The 23409-nt window shown below is 41.0% G+C and overlaps 1 protein-coding gene across 3 annotated transcripts in view; it reads right to left on the reverse strand.

The window, feature by feature from the left end:
• wscd2 (WSC domain containing 2) overlaps window positions 1-23409 on the reverse strand; it is a 43383-nt gene that overhangs the window by 18778 nt on the left and 1196 nt on the right. The window contains exon 1 of one of the 3 annotated variants that reach the window (XM_010732576.3): window positions 18694-19199. The exons of the other annotated variants lie outside the window; for them this stretch is intronic. The gene's annotated coding sequence lies outside the window, so the exon portion shown is untranslated. Of the gene's footprint in view, window positions 1-18693; window positions 19200-23409 lie in introns of those variants that run through there. 3 annotated transcript variants of the gene reach the window in all.

The raw sequence follows: 23409 nt of genomic DNA on the forward strand, positions 1-23409 counted from the left end.
TTAACAAACTGTTTCATGAGTACTGATATAGAGCACAACATCACTGGGACTTTTAACTCCATGTATCACTGCCTCACATCATCATCTATCTTTAATTGTAACAGACATTGCACCACAAAGACGAACTTATTTCCACTATTTGACTTAAGCTATCGTCAGACGAGGACAAAGGGAAGGAAAGAAGCCTGGATACTTCAGCGCAAACCTCCAGGTGTGTCCCTATGTCCAGACAAATTAGAGAAGAGCAACAATGAAGCTGACGCAGAAAGGCAAACAACACGGCCTCAAATGTAGACTTACTGCAAATGTTGCAAATGTTGATGTGTTACTCGGCAATCGTGCAGTCCCAGCCCAGTTGTGGAACTGTTGCTGTATAAAAGCAATATCACATGAGAGGGAGTGATCTTACACTGAATATCAGCACGCCATGACTACGACTGAATCACAGCCGTGCTGATATTCAGTGTAAGATCACTCCGTCTCATGTGATATTGCTTAAGTAAAGCTTACTAAACAGAACGACAAGTTCTGGTCTTACTGGTGTTATATACCTGACTGTTTTTGGTCAGTCTTTATGCTAAGCTAAGCTAATTGGCCACTGGATGAAGATTTTTATTCAGCAGACAGACTCAGATTGATCTAACTCTTGGCAACAAAGCAAATATTTCACAAACTAGTCCTTTAAACTTTTGTGTTCATACTGTATCAGAGATCTCGGAGATTCATTCCCATGAAAAGTCTCCGGTCCACCAGGATTCACAGAAACGCAGTTACACATTATAATAATTCTTTATATTCATTCCTACAGCTCAACAGCTGTATAAACAATATTGAAAAGTGACTCCTACACTCGTATCTGTAAGCTTGGCGGTTTTTCAGTCCTGTGTCAGTTATTTTGCTCCATGTCGATGGAGTAGTGATTCATATTTCAGGACAAACGAGGTGCAGTAACTCTCAGACAAGCCAGTCTTTGTTTCAAACTGAATAATTTGTTTGCCTTAGAGAAATTTAATCATATCTAGGTTAGGTTCCCTACAGGATTACAAAGTCTAAATAGAAAAATAAAACTGCACATTTCAGCATGCCTCTTTTTTTTTTTTTCCAAAGCACTGCGGAGGGAAACAGTATCCTGAAAATGTCTTGAGGCCTCTTGGCAGGACTGAAAGCGAAGATGTACAAGAGAGCAGACAGTGCCTCTGTCATGTTATGGGGGCTATAGCTAGAAGCATGTGAACGTGTAAACAGGTGTATGAGGGTGAACAGATGGACACAGAGTGCATGTGTTAATAATTTATGGGCCCCCAGTAATGAAAGTGAAATTGAACTTGTGGCTAATTTCCAGTTTCGTAGGACAATAACAAGAGACTCATTAGACAGCAGCTCGGTGGACACAGTGATGCCAACATGCTCATGTACTGTATGGCCCGTATACTGTTTAACACATTCACCAGATGAATTAAGTGTATACACGTGCTAGCATTAACACCCAGAGTACAGCTGAGCCTGATGGGAATGTTAGTATTAACTTTTCTTTTGTTGATGCGAAAATGAAAGGCTTTTACAGTTTTTCCAAGTTCATCCCGAGGGCTACATACCAGCGCTTGAGTCATGCTGCTCAGGTCCAAGTTCGTGCTATTAAGAGCCACACTGTGAACTTCATTAACATTTGGAGCTATGACTAGTAGGTAAGAATCAGATGTGGCACTTGTAAACAGATAGACGGTGGAAGAGGAAATGCAGCAGACGAGAGATAAGAGGTGCTGCAGAGGTCGTTTTGCCAAATCATGGCAATTACTCAAGTGGAGCAGACATGAACTCACTGACTGACCATTAATTCACATTCATATTAAATGAGCCAGCAAATATTTAATCAGAGCGGATTTAGAGGAGGAAACGTCAGAGTTAATCTTTGGTGAGCAGGCCGACAGCCAGCTCAGCTTGTGCTGCAGGCAAATGGCCCCCGCAAGTCAATACATAAATATTCTTTATATCTATCCTGGGACTCATTGGCCAGGGACAGGGTGGAGCAAGACAGAGCTACAGTCAACTCTTGACACCTCTCAAGTTCAGAAACAACACTTAACTGTCAGACAGCATGGACAACCAGCGGGTTCAACAAACAAAGAGTCACCTTGCTGTAAGAAAAACCTTGAACACAACTGTGCCCTGACAGGGATGTCAGCAGGAAACGCTTTGTGGTTTGAAAGAAAGAAACTAGTGCAAGATGTAAAAGACAATGGATACATGTTACTGATGTTGATTTTTGAACCAAAGAGGTTGGATATTTAGAAGCTGGATATGCTCATGATCGAAGCAAGAAATGAAATATTCAGTTCTGTTATTTGGTCCTGCAGATGTGATCAATTTCCATTCCCCCGTTTTTCGATTGCCAAAAAGCATTCTTTTCTCGCAAACGTGGGTGAGGCTTTTTAACTGCTAGACCTCAAAATCTCCAGTGCACATCACACCAGCTGATTTAAATTAGTTGTGATATCCTCCCACAATTAAAAAAAAAATGTTTTTCTTGGTGTGTTTTCACAGTGGTATAAGTTATGAAAACACACAAAAAAACTATGAAATGTCAATGAGTTGTCCATTATCTTTGGTCCACAGAAGAACCAATGCTGATAGTCGTAAAGAAAGGAAGAGACACATAGATAGAAATGGTCAATGTTAACAGTGGCAGGAAGAAGAGGTTATCCGGTGCACTGCCACCAGCAACAGTGTGAAAGGAAACCGTTTGAGTCTTATCTCCCTGTTTGTATTGCGTGCACACACGGTCAACTTAAAGTCCCATCCTGTAAAAGCACTGTACTCCACTGAAACATGGCTTCAGTTCTTCAGCAGTAGAGGGGTTAACAGCGTTAGCTGCAACAGCCCTGACCCTCCCCTCACCCTGGGGCCTGTCTTTCCGCTCTCCTAGTGTGTTTGGCCTGCCAGTGCAGATTAGCCATGTTTGTCAAATCAAATCAAACTAAAGATCACATTCCTCCTCCGGTGATAACGCTGCCCATGCTTGCATTTAGATTCATACAGATTGTCCCACACCATTCCTACTTGTCTCATTACAGTTTGAAAGGAGAACTGAAGACCACCAGAAAGTAGCAGGGCTGCTGAGAGCATCCCTTAATGAAGATCTGATACATATGTCTTTAATAAGTTGGAACAAGCGAAGAGATGCCAAAGTTTTGCTCCTCTGCAGAGCAGATCAGCACAGATGGCACCTCTTAGGAGCGCATGACCCCTGAAAAGTGTGTGAACATGACTGCTTCCAATAACAATAGGATCACACTGCCAAAGCAGTTTTTCTTTGCTTAGTGTTTGGCAAAAGTTACCACAGTATGCGCCACAGTTTTTTGGCTTCCCGTTCTCTTCAGCCATTTTAATTAAACCTGTGTTTGATCTCAGTGTGTGCCCGCATTAGTGATTGGCTTGATGCCCAATACACTTAATTACTGGTGGCCACTCAAAAGGAAGCTCATCAGCAGAGATGTCTGCAAGAATCTCTGTGCGGTGACAGATTATATGAAGCTAAGGAAGCAGAAACCAACAAGACGACTATGTGCTACAGAGAACATCCACTTCTGCCACTTCGCATGCCTTGTGATAAAGCTTTTATAAATAGAGCTCCATTAAACATGTTATCGTTTACTGTGTTATTTATCAGTAGTTTGACCTCTGTCTGTAATCTGTCAGAAATTCTTAAACATGTGATAAAAGTAAACAAATCTGTGCTTTTAATGACTAAAACTGAATAAATGAGATATCCAATGGCTGCACTCTCATTAATGGCCTCATTTAAAGGTTAATGACACATGACATTGGTAAATGATTCATTTTAGGGTACCTGCAATGTGATCCCTCCAATTTTGCCACCAAACTGTTGACCAAAACTTTTGGCTTATGGAGACTGACTCGTTCTGGAACCAGCCTCAAGTGGACATTCAAGAAACTGCAGTTTTTGGTACTTCCCCATTGGCTTTACTTCACAGCTCCAGAAGTCGCCCCCTGAATACAACTAAACAATATTTTGTCTGCATGTTCTCAAACAAAGTGTCAGTTGTACTGTGAAGCTTGTTTTCATCTGCCTAAGGATAAATCCTGCCAGTTCTGGTCTGGACAGAAAAGAAAGGAAAAATAGTTGAACCGCTGACTGTTAAAAGACATATTTTTCCACATCCAAATAGTCTGACAGAGAGTTTATATGTAAATTGCAAAATATGGTGTTTTTAAGTCCAAATCCATCAAAGCTTTTCAGCACCCTTTCCACACAGTCAAAACATTCGTCTTTGGTCTGTTGGTACGTATTTCTTCACTTCCTTTAGAAGCCGAGGAGTCAATCATTACTTCAGGACGAGATAGGAATGAAAATTTGTCAGAGAACTTGAATAATGTGGTAAGATGCCCGAACACTGCATGAACACTACACACCTCTTGGTGTATGTAGTAAGGGTCAACACAGGTTCAACACAGCTTGACAGCGTTCAACACATTATTTATTTTTCAACTCAAAAGTGTGTCTTGGTTTTGTCTAGGAGGTCTACACCATAAACTAACTCTCTGTCCAAACAGGCAGATTTCAGATCCAAATTTTGAAACAGGCACTTACTGCAAAGACTGATGTATACTGTCTACTGCTGCTGATATGATTGCTGTGTTTAGCTCTGTTTGCTACACTCCCCCAAAGCTTATGGATAATTAGAAATACCAGTACATTTGGCATTGCAGAGGTTGAACCAACCAATCACCGAAAGAGTTTTTAAGCACACCCTATGAAGCTTAAAATTAAGCCCAGGATGGCAGGGAAAAAGCTCATTGTAATCCTGATAACACCCAATGGTCCATTAAGCTCAATGGTGACCTTATACTCTGAAAGAGAAGAGGTAAATTAAAGGGTCTAAAAATAATGTAATCCTCTTCTTTGACTGGTGCACAGTAGCGTTAAGCTGCAGCATTGTAATGGAGTGACTGATGATCGTGAACATTTCCTCCAGTATACGGCGATAAGCAAATGACACAGTCAAAAAGAAAATGGGAGTGAAGGAATAATAGCTTCATTGTGATTGTGGACACAAAACAGCAGTTCAATGGGCATGAACGAAGAAAAGACAAAAACAGAACAAATTATTTGCAGAAAATCTAGATTAGGGCAAATTTTTCTACTTTAGTCTCGCTTGGTCATGTTGTTTGTAAATCCTGAAGGAATGGAAGGAAAGAAAGAAAGCACAAAGAGGGAGAACTTCAACTATTTGGGGGGAGAAAAGTGCAGGAAAAAAAGAAGCTTTGATGCACGACAGGAAAGACACTAATGATGTGTCACACACCTCCAAACAGAGAGATCCCAGATTCCTGTTGTGTGAGTTTCAAGCCCACCCTCGGTTGCTGCCACTCCCAGATCCCAGTTGGCCACATAGATGGACATTTGAGAAACAATCACTTGAATCGGTCCCCTCTAATGGTTTCATAAAAGGAGTAATTATTCTGCAGCGGGGAGGCGCTGTCAATAGGAGATCAAATGATGTCTTCCACTATCCAACCTTAACAAAGCTCTTTATTCAGGGCCTGACAGAATATCTGCAGTTGAGTTTTTTTTCTCCCTTTTCTTCTCCCACCTTCACTAAGCACAGACAATCTCTCTGCTTTAATTAAAAGCGAATTCTCCCAGCTCAGTTCTGCTGTGAATCTCACTCCTCTCTGCTTGAATAGACTTGAGAGGGGATTGCAGAGGGTTTCAGAAAATGTTTAGAGGAGCAGTGATGTGGGAAATAGGAACTTCTCAACAGCACATCAGTAAGTTAAACTGTGAGAACACAATGCAGGAAAACACATCTTAACATGTGGCTAAGATAGTTATTTATTAACCGAGAACATTTTCTTTTTTCATGTTGTATAATGAGAAAGGCTACATTTTACTGAGGAGAAATGTTCTCAGCAACACCAAAGAGTGGGTGTTTGGCTCGGTTATATTTGGAAGCACTTGGTATTAAATATTTTTAATATTAATCTGATGCAGTATTTACTATCTGTGACCCTGAACAACTGTAAAACAAGAGGCCAGAAAAACATTTACTTCAATCGGTGATGTCTGTTCAAAGCAAAAATGTTAATTATACGCACAGGACCACACAAGGTAGTCACCTTTACTCACCCCTGTGTCCTAGACATTATGTTTATATACTAAATTTGGTTGCACCACAAGTCATTGGGAGGTGGCACAAAACTCACTGAAAACTGGAGGTCACATCCTCAGTCCCACATGCGTGTTCGCCAACAATTTGTAGCATGAAACTTTCCCCCAAAACCATAAATTGATGTTTTTAAATTCCTCCTTGTGTATGGATTGAACTAATGAGATAAAATATGTGAATGTTTGAGGTGTTTGTCTGAGCATTTGCATACTTCCATACTTACACTTGTTATTTTGAGTACATACGTGTGTTAACAATGTCAGTCATGGTAAAACAAAGTGTACTGCGAGGTGGGCCACTCATACTGGTAAGAAAGTTGAGCGTGGAATGCTGGACATTTCTCTCATATGTTTGTGGCTACGCAGCGGAAAGGGAGGGACGATCACCAGAGGAAGCTGCTGGTGCTGAAGCCGTATTTAAATTTTGGCAGTCAAATGTTAATGTTAGGGTTATGCTCCAATGTGCAGATGTCACAAGATGTCAAGAAGAAGAGGAAGAAGAAGAAGGAGTATTATGTTGCGATCATCATTTCCGGGTAAGTTCACAACGGACACACATAAATTGAGACAACACTACTCTGCCATAATTAGCGTGCTACACCAGGAAGTACACAGTGTACTACACAGAAGTGTACTAACGGTAAGTAACTGAACTGAGACACGACTCAGCCTTTAATACTTTACTTTAATTGACTAATTTAATTAACTAATTCAAGGGCAGTGGACATGTGGCACCTATAAAAGGATTTTTTTGTATGCATGCCCAGTTACTTCAGTCTAACATTTCATTTACTAATAAAACAATAAGCATATACTATGAATTATATGTTTTGCCAGATCTAGCAGTGAAGTATCAAAGTGAATGCTTTCTACACCACTAATGTAGTCACACTCTGAATGGTGTGAGAGAAACAATGTTTAAAGTTAACATGATGAACTTGTCAGTTGCTCATTAACACATCCAGCAGTCATGGTGTCACAGTCTGTCTCTCTTCTTCAGCCTCTTTCAGACAGTGTCCCAGTTACGCCAGCTCCTTTCATCCATGCCAGATGCCCTTTCTCTCTTTTTCTCACCACCTGACTGCCCCCCCATCCATTTACGTACCTGTTACTATTTCTCCCATCAGTCGTTTGCGCGCTCACCTGTTCCCACTCTCCCTCTCTCCCAGCCCTTTGTCCTCTTTTCAGTTCATCTGAGTTACTGCATAATTCATGTTGTGCTTTTAAGTTTGTTTTCTTTGCATCCTGCTCTCTGGAATTTGTACCTGAACCTGCCTTTCTGTAACTGTTTCGTAAATAAATCATTGATCTTCACCATTTGTATTTGGGTCTTACTCCTTTTGTCCTGTGCACACCAATTGTAAAGTATAGGGCAACACTGGCATTAATTCGAGTAAAGTTTCTGACCAGCTTTTGTAATTTAGCTCAGTTTGGGTCTCCACTAACTCCTCTAAGGGAAAGATCTTTTAAGCTTTTTAAGTGCAAACAGCTGCCCATCAGAGCTGAAAAGTGGTGATGAGAAAACCAAGCATTAGATTTGTGAGGCTTAAAATCAAAAAGATGAGCTGAAAGTCACTAAAAAGCTCTGTTTAGTTGTGGGGAACTGCAAAGTTTGGTGGTATTTCTCTGCAGGTTCATCATTATTAGTGACCCCTATCGCGTTACACATGGTCATTTGATTCATTGTTGGGGTAAAGTATTGATTAGTGCAGCTTTAAATCCCGATACCACTACACTGTTTCACTCTCAAAATGAATACAGTGGTATCCTACAGCAGTATAATTATGCGTTGTTTATAGAGAAAGATGTTGACATTGACTGTCCTCCTGTATCTGCTCTGTTGGACAAAGTATAAGCAGCCAGGTGCTCGGCGGTGCAGTGAGAGGGGAGACAAACCCTCCACTGTAGGACGCACATTCAAGCCCCTGTGTCAACGAGCACCCACTCTGCTGAAGTGTCCTTAACCAAGAAGATGAATCCTCCAGCACTGTTGTTCTGCAGCTCACCCTTCACCTCCTGAGATGAGCGAGAAATGAACAGAGCATTCTGTACTTTCAAAGCACTGCAGTAAATTATAGCTCATTATTATTTCGTCAAAGGCACTGACCATTAAATTACATTACAGTAAATGTTTCAAAAATCCATGCACATGCCCTTTGCTTTGTTGATCCATTGCTTTTTTTTAGCTCACTGTTGAGATTTTGATAAATGCAATTTCTTGAGAGCAAGATAAGTCTGCAACATTCAGAGCTTGGAAAAGAGAGGATGACTACAAGGGGAAGGATCCTGGCCACAGCACTACTATACATGCTGGTATCACATCAACTGATACAAGATCCTTAAACTGCCGGCTGTCTTCTCAGCATGAAGCGAAGTTAATCGTAGGTAGTAATCGTAAGTATTTTGTATTTTTAAGAAAAACAGAAACATAGGCAAATGTATCCACTTGAAACTCTAAACGTATGTAATTTATGTGTAAGGGAAATAAATCTACTTTTGATAGACATTTGACATAAAAATGTACATAAGGTATCATAAGTAAAAGTACTTATAATCCATTATATTATACATCCATCCATTATCTGTAACTGCTTATCCTGATCAGGGTCATCGTGAGGCTGGAGCCTATCCATTATATTATCATATATCATGAATGCATTATTGTTCTTGATGCATTTAAATGTTGCGGCTCGTCAACAAGAAGCTAATTAATTTTTACTACTTTACATTGTTGTGTACAGTTTAATCTATAGTAATGCACAGGATACATGAGGCATATGTGTAAATAATGTAAGGGCCACTTAAGTTGCAAACCTTTATTCGGCAAAAATGTTGGCATGACATGTTATTTATGTTCTGCTATTATTTAGTCAACGTATATGAATGAATAGTAGATGACAATGATGGCATTGTAATACAGTTTATTGCACTTGTGATGAGTCTTGTGATGCCATAAGGCAGTTTTGAGTGCGTATAGTTCAAGGTGTAGATAAGCGTGGAAATACAATATGCTGAGAAGACAGCTGAGCTGTGGATGGACACGTTTTGACCGTGTAATGGTGTGAACCATGTGAAGGACAGTATCGATCACCTTTAATAATGCAGTAAGTGATTAATATTTTAAAAAATGCATCAAGATTACATCGGGTCTTCACCTGAATCTTGGATTAGGTTTATGGGCACGAGTCAAAATAAGATCCCTCCCTCCTAAGCACTCCCTCCTTAATGTAGTGGAGTACAAATGGACATAAAAAATAAATATTTAACTCAAGCAAGTATCTTTAAAGTGTACTTTAACTTTAAAGTGTAAGGTACAACACTTGAGTAAATGTACTTTGCACCACTGCCTGTAGATTTGATTTACCTACCTAGAATACATATGACAAAAGCACATCTTTCATTAGGAATTGGAAGTATTTTCATAGTTCTGGATTTAATGGTGACTTGAATACAGAATAATCCACCATGAGTCATGTTTACAGGTTTGTAAACACAAATGTGAAGCAGATCTTTGGTACTTTCTAGGGGGGTTTAGAGATGAGTTTAACCACAAATACTTTCAGCCTATTTCCTTGCCAAACTGGCCAAATACTTAACTCTTACAGTCATAAGAGGAGGAGTTTTCCTTTTTTCTCACAGACTGTAGCCTCAACAGTACAGAGTGTAATGCAGCCAAAACATGTGTTTTGAGTCATGACAAATATCTTTTGTTTTCTCCACTGGAATAATATTCTTTTGCTATTAGTATACCATTTATATTGATTTCACTACCTACACATATAGCCCACAGCACAATCTAAAGTATTTGACACCCATGCTAGTGGAGTTACACTAACTGAAGAGAAGGAGTAAGTTAGATGAGGGTGGATACGCCATCTGAACAGCACTGAACATCAGCACAGAGTGATACTTCCTGACTTTATGTTCCTTTAATAAAAAGAGACTGAAAGGATAGCATGAGAACATTCAGCTCGCCCGTCGCTCTTGAGTCTCATTGCACACAAGCTATTTAGCTATTTCTGATGAGCTGTTCAGTGTGCACAATCACGCGAGGCAGTCAGTTGGGTGCAGCGGTCTGGATGCATTCATTTGAGGAACATTAAGTGTGTATGTGTTATGGTGCTCTGTAAGCATGCCTTGCAAAATGTGTAGTGAACCATGGGCTTCATCAGCATCACGCAAATCTGCCTGTAAAGGTCGAGAAGCACTAGAGGCCTTCTGTCAACATATCCTGTCCAATTAAATATGAACATCATTAGATGCCCTGTTGCTCATACATCCTATTTTTAATCAACTGTTGTTGTTGGCATTATGTCTTTATTGTAGGTCCTATTAGCTTTATATAAAATGAATGAATTAACATGCTAATATCTGTACCTGTAATGATGTACACATTAAATTCACATTTTAAATCTAGATAAAGTATCTTTAAAGCAACACTGTGTAGAAATTTGTATTTTTGCAATATAGCGTCCCCACTTTCAGAGTACAATACCACCGTCTTAAATATGGACAGCTGTACACGTGTATTTGTTAGGATTATATTGCTTATGATCAAAAACTAGCAGGTTGAGGTTAAGCGCAACAACACAAGACATAGCAGCCAGCTAATATTACTTATTAGTCCAACAGCAAAAAGCCCAGCTCGGCGTCTGTCTTTAAGGCTTTTTTTTTCACCAAGCTCTCACCAACAACTAAAAATCAGTCCCGGACTTTCTTACTCAATCACTCTCTTATATTCTCTACTTAGCTTCCTCCATCAATGTCCCTCTTCTATCTCTGCCATTATGTCCACAGAGGCTGCTGAGCCTGCATTACCAGCTCCGGTTCTGGCACAACACTGGTTCCGCTCTCTGTCAACATTAACATGTGCCCTGGGCCTGAAAACCTCTTCTTCGCGGTGGTCCAAAATGCCTAACACTCCCCTGGTGGTCTGAGCTCACAGTCTGAACAGCCTGGCTAATAAACTGAGCTAACATTAGCTAACAGCAACTACAGGAGTTCACTGTCCATCAGGAAAAGCAGCCGGAAGACATCAGAGGGGAAACCAGAAACCATTTTCTCCATAAAATATGATCCAGTTTCACCAAAAATTATTCAAATAGTTGCCGTTGTTTGACTTCTCGTGGGTGATCGTACCGAGAGCACAAAGTTACATAACACAGAAACGAGTGGGAGAGACAACATTCATCTGATTAGACGTCGGTGTAACATCAGAGTGTATCATTAAAATCTGCTATTTTATGATCAAAAAAGTTACACAGTGTTGCTTTTTGAAGTAGTGAGAGTACAGCTTTATTCTCTTGGAGGAACTCAAAGTTCATACATCCTTTAGTTGGAAAATGAGGTTGTACAAGTGGATATCTGTATTTGTACAAGAGTGTACACTACATGTGTATATTATACAGATATCTCTATATATAGATGTTTGTTTGTTTCATTTTTCTCATTTTATTGCATTTATTTACTTCAACCATTGATATTTTATACATTCCTTTTAGATTGAAGTGGTATTATGTTGTGGTGTTTAGGTACAGGACAAAATCTAGTTTCAGTAGACATTGTGAATACTACTGTTTGCAATACTCACTGCAGGATTTCCTAATACCTTCTACTGTAATGGTGTTATTTTACAGACTCTGTTACAACTGTTCATTATGAACCTGAAATCAAAAGCAAACTGAGAAAAGGGTCACTTCCGCAATGATGGAAACATGTGTATGTGTACACAAGGGAGCACTGCAATATGCAATTAAATGAGCCTGCTGTGCATGTGTGTGTGTGTGTGTGTGCCCTTGTGTGTGTGTGCATAGACGTAGAAATGGGCAAAGTATCTGGGGATTCGGGCTTTCTGACAGCTGCCTGCTTTGGCCTCGCAGGAAGGAGCGAGCCTCGGTGCTGCAGCCTCTCCTAAGATGAATAAAATATGACGAGCATGCATACAGGGTTTTACTGTTGCTCTGATGCAACACAGACAACATCTCTAAAGCAATGGAAGAAAGCAAAGGGCTGAGTGTTTATGACTGTGTGTGTGTGAGAGATAGAGAAACAAAAATCTGACAGATCAGAGCCTTTTTGCTACAAAGAAAGATTTTTTATATTTGGTTTGAGTCTGTCGAATTTATGCCCCTGAAACTTAAAGGGACTCTTTCTTCAGTAGAAAAAAGCTCCCATAGAAAACTTCTCAGTGAGCTCTGTGGATTTTCCGTAGTAACTGCTGACTTTTTCACTGCTGCGAGTGCCTCAGACAAAATTCCCAACACCTCAATTATATCGGAGTGGAGGCAGAAATTTCAGAGGCAGAAATCTCCAAACCTCGGCAGATAAAACTGAAATTATCCCCTTGGATAGATCACAGTAATTGTAAGCAGCAAATGAAGATATATTTGACCATTTAGGCTTCAGCTAGCATAGAATTCACAAAACTCAAGAGGAAATAGAGTTTAACTCCTCTGTGGATGAGCACCCAGCTGTAACACACCAACTATACAACACTCCTGCAACCAGTCCAACCAGTACCTGAGCATCACAAGCAAATGAGCAGAAAAGCTACTCCAAAGTATAAAGTGCTATGGATGCAAATTTGCCTGTGGTGAAATACTGAACAGTTTGAGAGGCTATCTCATCTATTGAAGGGGTACAATGAAGAGTGCTTGAGCCTGTCTGATGGCGCTGTGCTGCTACATCAGCCCAAAAAACAAACAAATGGAAAGCACTACATTCAGGCATATAACACAGCAAATAATAAACAAATGCAGCAGCCTGTGTTTCGGTCTTGACAGTTCAGCCATAACATGTTTAAGTCGCCGCGGTTGACTGAGGAGAGGGCTGCACCGAGAGTCAGCGAAGCGCTGAACAGCCGAGTCATCCCACCCTGAAGCAACCTGGGAAAGACATCTGCACAGTCACCGGGAGAGTGGTGGGGATGAAGGTTGACAAGGCGTGGCAATGGCCTCGGGGCTGACCAGGCGTGTTTCATTTACTGCATGTGATAGTTCGTAACATCGCGGCCAAACTTGTGCAGCTTTACTGATCGATGGAGAATGCTGCTGCTGCTGCTGCTGCTGTGGAGAAGCTCATGTGTGTGCTGCGCTTACTGCCAGATTCTGAAAAGTAGCTGATAAGGGGATAGACTCAGGCGCTCATCCAGCTTGCAGCTGGAAATTAATGGAACAACATGTAAGGCTGAGTGTAAAAATAATAAGCCCTTACTTAAGGCGTGTATAAATAGCAGAGGCTTGGTTACAGTTGCACATCTTTCAGATGAAATCCCAGCAGATATAGTTACTGAGTGCAAAACTATCATGAGAATTTGCTACTATTTACCCTTTAATGACGTATTCCCAACAGGAAATAAGTAGTTTATTCGTTAAAAAACTTGAGTACTGTTGGAGGGTGGAACAGAGGGATACACATCTTGATTTGGCCGAGCAGTTCATTTCACAGCAACCTGACAAATTTCTGTTGCAAGTGTGAGAGCCCAATTAGGGCTCAGCACGCCAAAAGGAGATCTGACGCTGCTGCTGACACTGACTGCACAGGCTGACAGACTCAAGGGACTCCACTCCTTCTGATTCTTTATCACACCGGGGCTCCTGCTGCTGTCTTGCAGTATAGTTACAGGACAGGGCTCATCAAAAATCTCCTGGCATCTAATTCTAACTAATTCTTCACAGTTCAGTCTGGATGTGGATGGATGTGTTTTCACAGATCGACAAACACTGCTCGAAATGATGTTCTCAAAGCTGAGAAAACAACACAGGGCTGCATCTACTTTACTTAATAGAGCTTAAGAAAGACTTCCTACAGCCTTAAAATCAGTGAAAAACAAATTATGACTTGTTGTGCCTCTTCTACCTAATTATTTTAGGACATAAACAAGTTTAATGTGGGAACTGATTCAGGAGTATGAATGGTGCTATATATAGTCCGAGGTCCAGCATGACCCAAAGATAAATGCCTCTCAGACTAACACTCAGACTATTTTGTCCTACAGTCCCCTAAAAGTTGAGTTGGTAAACTAAATTTCACTATTTAAAGGCTCGGTTGTTGCCAGGTTGGATTTCTGTTGGTGCAGCAGGTTCAGAAAACAGAGCCCAGCACTTTAACTCCAACAAAGACCTTTTTGTGAAGCAGGGATCAAGTTGAAGAGAGGACAAGGGGGTCTGCTACTCGAGGTGAGCTATTACAGTGGTGATGTGCTAATCTCGGCCACTGGCACCATCTCAAGGTCGGCTATGGACCACAGAGAATGCTTTTATGTTCACCGTTTTCTCCTTATCTTCTGCTCCTCATCTTTTTATTCTTCTCTCACTATTGCTCTCACACTCTTCCCCCCCTATCTTCCCACACACATGGACAAACACACACAAACGCCATGTTAGGGCTTCTGCCTCCCCTGAGTGCTTAGTGTTGGACGTTCACACAGTTGTGAGTCAGTCAGATGATGCCGAGGGCAAACAGAGAGTTTGGGTCAGACTGAGGGGAGCCAGAGCTGATGCCACATCTGAAACCCAGACTGACCTCCTGATGAACGGCAAATATTGTGATGATCCATGTTTGGAGACCAAAGAATACTTTTTTCTTCATCAAATGACTTTACTGTAAGTTATATAATTCATAAACTTGCTGCTGTTCTATTACACTACCTATGTGTTTCATATTTGGACTGATTTAAGACAGTGGGTCTCAAACTGTCTCTGATTACTGTGATGAAAGAACAAATAACAAAAGCTTCAAGCTAGTAGACACGAAAAATGTAACTAGTATTTTTCATTTGTACAGTAACAAATAATAAATAAGCATTAGGGATGTTCCTAGTGACAATTTTTGACATCAATTAAACAGAAATTTAAATTTAAAGTAGTCGACTAGTCTAAAAGTGAGAAAATGAAAAACGAAAAACTCTGTAAACACACAAATCACACATAGCCAAGCTTTATAAGTTACCCTATTAAGTTACATAACCTAGTATATCCTGTTACATACATCCGAGACAGGGGTAGATTGTTATATTATCGCCATTTTAATGTCAGTACAACATATTGTGATACTACTGAAATTGAATCAGTATTTTCCGGACAACAAGAAAATGAAGATGCTGTTCGTGTAAGACGAAGAGATAGTTCACTCTCACACCTGCTTCATTGTTGTGGGATAACTTTAAACATGATGCCTTTTTTTTATATTTATTATATTATTAGATGACATGGCCTTGGCAATGATGTGAAGTTAGAGAGGATAAGGTTACAGCTTTCAGAGAGCAGGTAGACTAACGCTACGTTACTCGGTGAGGCTGCAGCCCAGCTAGGCGAGGGGGGTGCGAAACATCTTAAACACAACGTTAAAATGGTTTAATAATAAGTTTAACCGCCTGATGTCGACTAGTGAGTTCAGCAATGTTTAATCACCTAGTTCACATCTGTGATATGCATAAAAAATATCTGAATTAAATTCAACTTGGCTCTTTGTTACTTTTACCCAAATATATAATTTAAACACTGAATTAAGGCATCAGATAGCAACATAATAATTATGTCCACTCACTGAGCATAAATACAATATAATTTCATCTAATGACTTTGGCAATTACTTTCAGTCTTTGTGTCTCCAGGGAAAACACACCCAGCATGTTAGGAGACAATGCAAGCACACAACTTTGCACTCTGATTGTAACACAAACACACCATGCGGGCCTTATATTCTCCTCGGCTGGATTAAACAACAACCACATCCTCAGCAGGATATCTGTCTGACAGAAAAGCCTGAACAGCAGGTCTGAGCTCTGAAATGTAATTGGCTATTCAGCTTTTCTTCAGTCATTGATAACTCCATGAGAGCTGTCTGAGAAGTTTTCTTTACATAATGCACATTAGGCTGGAAAACAAAGGACACTTAACAAGCGTAGTACCTACTATTTGCTTAATAAATGACCTTTAATAAAGTATTTTGTTGTGTAACAAACCTGAGATCCATATCTGCAAGTAGCGTCTATCAACAAGAACAAAACACACAGGGTTGAGTTAAAGTTCAGGTTTTAGGTTTGCCCAGCTTTGTCTGATGTCTACTGCTCACAGTATTTTCTTACTATCTGTCTGCGATTATCTGGATACGTCTCATGGAAGAGGTCTGGTGTTGTGAATAATCCACCGGTAAGCTGAAAATCTGGCTGAGATGTCCATGCTGCGAGTCTGACCCGCTACTTGGATCTATGTGACCATGTGATCTAAAGATGATCTGTTCTTTCAAGGAAAAACAGAATATATAAACAATCTATTTAACAATATGATGAGTTAAAGTGTGCCCTGTCTTTTGAAACCACGCCAATAAACAGAACTAAACACTGATTGTGAAACCGCTATTCTTCTACTGAATGTCAACGGTCCTTCAACCTTCAGCACGTCGTTGGTGATGATGTGAGTATTTAATGCCAGTCTATTTCTGTAGGAGCTCTAATGAGGATCTTGACATCCTTTCTTGATGGTGATGTATCAGGGGCGTGAACACCACCCAACCTACACACACACAGCCCGCACTGCACCACTGTTATTTCACTGTAATGGGTAGCACAAGCATGCAAACTATAATTCCTGACAGCTCCTCTGGCAATCTTCAAAGCCTGCGGCCATTGGATATGATCCCTGGCACGTCCCTGAGAGGTCGCCAAGAGGATGAAGAGATAAGCTCTGGAGGAATTCAAAGCCTTCTCACTCTGCTGCCGGCCACCCTGTCACTACACAAAGGACTTCATATCTAAGCCACTTTCAAGTTCTCCTCTGTAGCCGAAGCCAAGCTTGCGTGTGAAAAACTCTGAAAATCGACATCAAAATTACACACAAAAAAACCCAACACATTTCTTTCAGTCTTTATGGTGCAATCATGAAGGCCGGTGCTCCACTTAAATTTCAGAAAGACTTTGATTATCTGTTTTAGCAGCAGCAGGAAAAAGCAGCATCTCAGTCTCATGTCTACAAATATGAATTTCAGTTGTTGCCATAGTTCTCTGACGTCTGTTCACTTCTGCCTCGGGGAGGACTGAGCTCAGGGGACAGCAAAGCCATTGTTAGCAACAATAAATCTGTGATTTTATTTCTTAAATGAATGTGCACAGATTTGTGCAGCTGAATCCGCATTACTATTTCATGTGATGAAAACTCCAATTACCAGAGGGTTGAATGAGAATAAGGGGGGATGGGGAGCTTTATTTTTTTTTAATTTTATGTTTATGGTATCGATCAGTTCTGCGTGGTCTAGATTCAGAAGCCATGAACTGAGTGCTCCCGCGGCCATAACGAGAGCTCTGTCATGTTCTATGCTTTTTATTTATTGTCAGGCCAAGTGCTGAAATGGCAGCAGCATGAGCAATTAGTGCCGTTCATGGATTGATTTTAACAGCATTGTGATCAATCTTAACAACCATTATGTTCTTCTGCTTCTACTTTGACGCTTTATGCCGAGGAGATGGTTCAATATGGTGATCTACAGTACACCGAGGGTCATCAGGAATGAATGGGAGAGGAGGCTGATGATTTGCTTAATTTAATTAAATAAATTAGGAGTTACAATGTAAGTAATAAGAAGTGAGAGGAAGAGGATAAATAGGTGGAACAATTAATCTGCATGTTATGTGCTTGACTTCTCAGAAATGTTGTCATATTCAATTATCTTGACACCAGTTAAAAACACAAAGTTCTTCAATATACAGTGAAATAAAAAAACTAAGCAGAGAATTCTTTTCTGCTTAGAAATGACAGAAATGATCAATAGTTTATGAGAACAGTTGCCAAAAACATCCAGACAGAGCAGCCGAGCTCTTGAACAGACACAAAAAAGTGAGCCTAGAGTTAAAAAATCTATAAATTAGTGTCTTAAACTGCAGAAACAAATGAGTGGAGGAAATGCAAGTTAGCTTTTGCCTGTTTTCTCAGTCTGATTTGCAGCTCTGGTTAAAAATTAGCAGGAGTACTCTAATGAAAGTCCTAGCGACTTCACACTTTGAGGGGGGGAAATGATTCAGTCTGGGAGCCACCAACCATGCACCTGGTTAGAGACTAATGCATCTTTTACTGCTCACTGAACATGATAATGTGCCCGAGCAGAGAGCAGGGGACACCTTAACATCTGTCACACAGCAGCATACAAACACTCCAGATGCACGTATGACAGAAAATTAACCTCTCAACTGGATTAACACACTAGGAGTCAAATAAATAGATTAATATATCAGGTAGGAGACTTCCTCTGCTTGAATCAGGTGTTTTTTTATCACCTGAGGCTCAGCCTAATCAAAACATATGGCCTCTAAATAGACAAAGCCTACTGCAGCTACTGTCCAAATACTAAAACACAGTCTGGAAAACTGATTTCTGGGTTTGTGGGTTTAGATCTACTCCAGGGATGTTAAGCAGCAGTGTGTGTTTTTTTTTCAGTGCAGCTTCACTGTGAGTTTCTCTTAACACCACAAATGTTAAATACAGAACTGAATCCGAGGTTTCCAATCATCTTACCTCCAACACGAGTCGGCTTCAGCAGATGGTTTGATGTTCACAGGACGAAACTCAGCAGAGGATGGTCATTGTGATGTTTCATCTCCACGATCATTCAGCCAAATGAACAGCACCACGCGCTCTGTTAAGCTGTTTTTTAACTGAGCTCTCATCCGCAGATAACTCACGTTTATCAATCTCATTAGCCCGTATTGTCTCTCAGTGCTGTTCAATAATCTACTGTACGGCACCGCAGATAAACCGCTACGCACTTCCAGCTTTCGCTCGGAGAAGACGGGAGTAATGTCAATGGCCCTGTAGGCTCACCAGTCTACATCAGCCCCCCCACACTTGCTTCCCCTCTTCGTTTCACTCGCTCCAGTCAGCCCTTCAGGTCAAAGTGTGGATGTGATGCAGGCGGTGGGTCGACCTGTCGTTTCTGTAGCCTGTCTGACGTGAAGGAGAGGCTGTTTGACGCTGCGGAGAGGCAGCGCCGCACCGTGCGCCCTGCGCTCCCACACGGACCAACAGCACTGCCTGCTGTACTTAAAGAGACACAGCAGAGCACGCAGAGGCGCAGTGGACGCCGCACTCGACAGGTTTGGCGCGGTGGCACACTCCCTGCTGATAGGCCCACTGGAGTTTGATTTCATGTCTGAATCAACATCTAAATTGTTTGCTTTTACGCATTTTGAGCAGGGTTGATTTCCGCCACGGAGCTATCTTTAAACTACAAATCATGTTTCTAAAGCACACAGATTTGAAACCAATAAGAAGTCTTATCAGTGTATATGGCTCTCTGTTGCAGCAAGCAATGGAAAGTAGTCATAAAAACAGATACTGCTGCAGCAGTATTAATAATTATAGTGGTCAAGCCAAACATGTGGAAAATATTTCAGACATGCAGTCAGTGTACCAGGAGTATTTAATATGATCCAGTAATCTGGTGTTGCTGCTTAAACTGGATTCACAGCTTGTACTGCACTTTGATTTTTTTGGAGATGTTATATGTTGTTATACTGTCTGTTTTGTTTTATATCTGTTTTAATTTACTTGTTCTTATTTATTTGGCTGCCTGTCCTGGCCAGGAGTCCCCTGAAAGGAGATTTTTAATCTCAATGGGACCTTTGCTGGTTAAATAAAACACATAAGATTTTTCATCTGCTTGTCCTCATCAGATTCACAGGTGGCTGGAGCATATTCCATCCAAGCAGCAATGAAGCCAATGCAGAAATGCTAAAAACTGTAATTCCTTTAACGGCCGCTTGAGACAGGCTGCAAAAGACAGTCAATCTCCATAGGTGCCCATATAAAACTGTCCAACTTCACATCAGAAGCACATGTTTTGGTCTCTATCGCTACTTTAACCGTTCATGACAACTGTGAGGGGGGGTGAACTTTTTTTAACTTACCTATTTAAATAATATTAAGGCCTAAAGTTGCGCATAATTAACAGCATCGCTGCCAATATTTACATCAGCAAGAAGAAGCAGTACATCCAACATGGCGTGTCCATATTTTTGGCTTCAAAACAGCACTTTGGAAACTCATGGGTGACATTGCTCAGGCTCTGTCCATGTTTTATACTGTCATTGATTCCACCTGACTTAGGGTGAGAGGTGAGGTACACATTGGACAATTCACCAGCTCATCACAGGACTGACACATAGAGACAAACAACCATACACACCTACAGCCAATTTGGTCACCATTTAACCGATTAAGTGTACGTCTTAGGACTGTGGGAAGAAGTATGTGGAGAAAATCCACACAGACACAGGGAGAACATGCAAACTCAACATAGAAAGGCCCTCCATGCACTATCATTGAGTATATTTAGTTTCACACATCTCTTTGAAGGCCTTACAGATAAAAAACACTGGGTCAAAAGTCACCAAATAAAATACTGGTTGAACCTTGCCCAGTAAAGTTAACTAGGTAAATATGATCGTGTCACGTACGTGTGTGTTTATAGTATCCAAAGTTTCAATGATTTGCATGCATGCAAAAGCTGTACGAGACACTGATACACACTGTCACATTTGATTAACACCGACAGTGTTTTTGCTGCTCTGCCTTCTGATTTTAATCCTGATCCCCACTTCTGCTTCGCCCAAACCCACCTCCAGATGTTCAGCTGCCGTGTGTGTGTTGGTCCCCGCATGCACGCAGGATTTCCAGCGTCAGAACGAGTTGATCATCCATTCTGTTTAACTGCAAATCTCCTTGTGTGTAAACTGTGCGCTTCAATCAGTTTTATCGCCCCATCCCTGACAGTCACGGCTGTTAAATCAATGGCTTAGAGCAACTGCATTACGCAGATCTTTAAAGGGCATGTACACAAGACATTCACATGCAAGCAGAGAGCACATGAGAGCACAGATAGTACACTGGGAGTGTGCGATCCACCTGACTGGTGTGTTTTTGTAAAGTTTTAATAGAGGTGTATTGTGGGTTTGTCTCACCTATGAGGTTTGTCAAAGCCTACTTAGTCCCTTCTAACTCCAGCACCTGCAGTCTGAATAAGCCACTCAGTTATTACAAGCTTAACACCGGTCCATCCCTAAGGGATGGTGTGCTGACACAACAGAGATGACTCTGCATATTTCAGCGGCATCAATTCATGGGTTGGTTGCTGTCTGTGCTGTCGCCCATAGCGATGTCACCTACAATTACTCTCCTCTACATGGTGAGTCAGCGACGGACTCCAACTTAGAGGGCTACTCTTGAAACCAACACTGTGCAGCAGTGATATTACTCATGCTGAATCAGGCAGACCGGACTGGACAGCAGCCAAACAACAGACTCCTAAAAGTCTCAGTTTGATTTCTTTTGAGAAAGGCAAATTATTTTTGTGGGTTTGTTCAGATGAACTGCACTGCACCGCAGAGTGTTGTGGATAAAAAATCGCTGCAATTTTTTATGTCTTTTTCAAGGGTATGCACACATGCGTGCATTGTTAGAGGTCACAAGCGAGGGGTAAATCATGCGGTGCAGGAGATAAAAATCCAGGCCAGCCAACACAGCATCAAACCCTCGTACATCTGCATCACAAGTCAGCAGTCGCTACATTGTGTGCATTGTGCGTTGGCCTGTGTGTGACCACCACTGGTTTATCTACCCTTCAGATACAGAAGAGAGAAGTAAATAGTCAATAATGGGATCATTGTGTAAATCTGCTCTCTCATGGGAAAAATGTAGGCGGTGGTATAAAAAGGGGAATGGAGAGAATCTGAATCATTTACAGATTGTGACCAGTTAAATTGTTCCTCTGATGGTCCTGTTTCATGTCAGGATGTGACAAATGAATGTTGTGAGCAGATACATGTTGGAGAGGTCTTGGAGGACCAGGATTAGACCATAGTCTATCAAAGACAAAGAGAGGTTTCAGCCAGAAAACCAATCCCACTCAAAATAGTGAGTATTCATGAGATAAAGTGTTGCTGCTCATTTGTCACATCTTTGCAGTGTGACAGGGGCAAAAAGAAAGACACTTACATGCTGCTGAATGAATGAAAGATAGTCCCTTGAGGTTGTCAACATCACATGCAGGGAACATGACAACATGCGCCTCAACGTCACAGACGATCATTCAGTTTTAGGTTTCTTAATGGAAACTCTGACATAACAAAAACCTAAACAGCTTTCAAAAGCACTTTTGTCAGAGACCCTTTGTGCCCGTTTTGAAGTGCTAAGACTCTATTAATTGTCAGATGAGATCAGGAACAGGTAGACTGCACTTGTGAACGTCAGTTTCGCCTCAAGCACTTCGGGAACAATGAAACACCGGAGCTGTAACTCTAACTCATCTTCCGGAGAGCAATGTTGACATCAGTTCTGCATGTAAAACATCTTGTTGTGGAGGTGTTTGAATTTCACATGCATGAGAGGCAGAGGCAGAACCATGAGGTCATGAGGAAGAGGTAATCGGTGTGTTGTCTGATCACAACGTGAGATCTTTGGGAGGACAGGACGATGTTTTGTTCAACAAAAACCAAAGATTTATATGCAGAAATACACAAATTTGAGAATCTGTAAGCAGCTTTTGTTTGAACAATGCTTCAGTGTGCAGATGCGATAGCAGCTCTGTGAGGCTGTACTAACCCACAGAGCTAAATGCCAACATGTAATGTTTGCCCGGTTTGTCATCTTATTTTTGTGTGTCAGCATACTAACGTACTTACAGTTGCTGGTGTTGGGAAGTTTCTAGTTGTTCAGATATCTGATCACAAAACAAGTATTATAAACATTTAATGTTTTAGATCGAAAGTCAGTGGACATCAAAGGGGAACAGGAATGTCTCTATGGAAGATAAAATTTGGAAAGTGGTCAAAATAAATCCTAACCCTGACTAAGCTGTTTTACCTTAAATGCATCACGACGTCCTGCATGCTTCCTTTTTTGGATTTCTTTTGCCCCTTTCCCTAAAAACAGTCCACCACTGGTGTCACTAGAGAATTCATCCTCTGGGGAATATGAATATAAAACTTCGTGTTTATTTACCAGTCTTTTCCTGTCCTTTTCCCCTTTGCTTGTGTCCGTCTAGACTTGTGTGCTTCTGGGCATGGCCTCTGGTTCCCACTCTCACCTGTCTTATCATTACAACACCCGTTTCCCATCATAGAATCAACCTGCACAGGATAAAAGACCGGCTTAGGCTTCCAGACAACAACGCTATGGCCGACTTAATGTATTCTTTGATTCTTTGTTTTGTGTCTTTTGATATCCGTTAACCTT

This window comes from Larimichthys crocea, chromosome III, assembly GCF_000972845.2.
Source record: "Larimichthys crocea isolate SSNF chromosome III, L_crocea_2.0, whole genome shotgun sequence".
In the NCBI taxonomy this organism is placed as follows: domain Eukaryota; kingdom Metazoa; phylum Chordata; class Actinopteri; family Sciaenidae; genus Larimichthys; species Larimichthys crocea.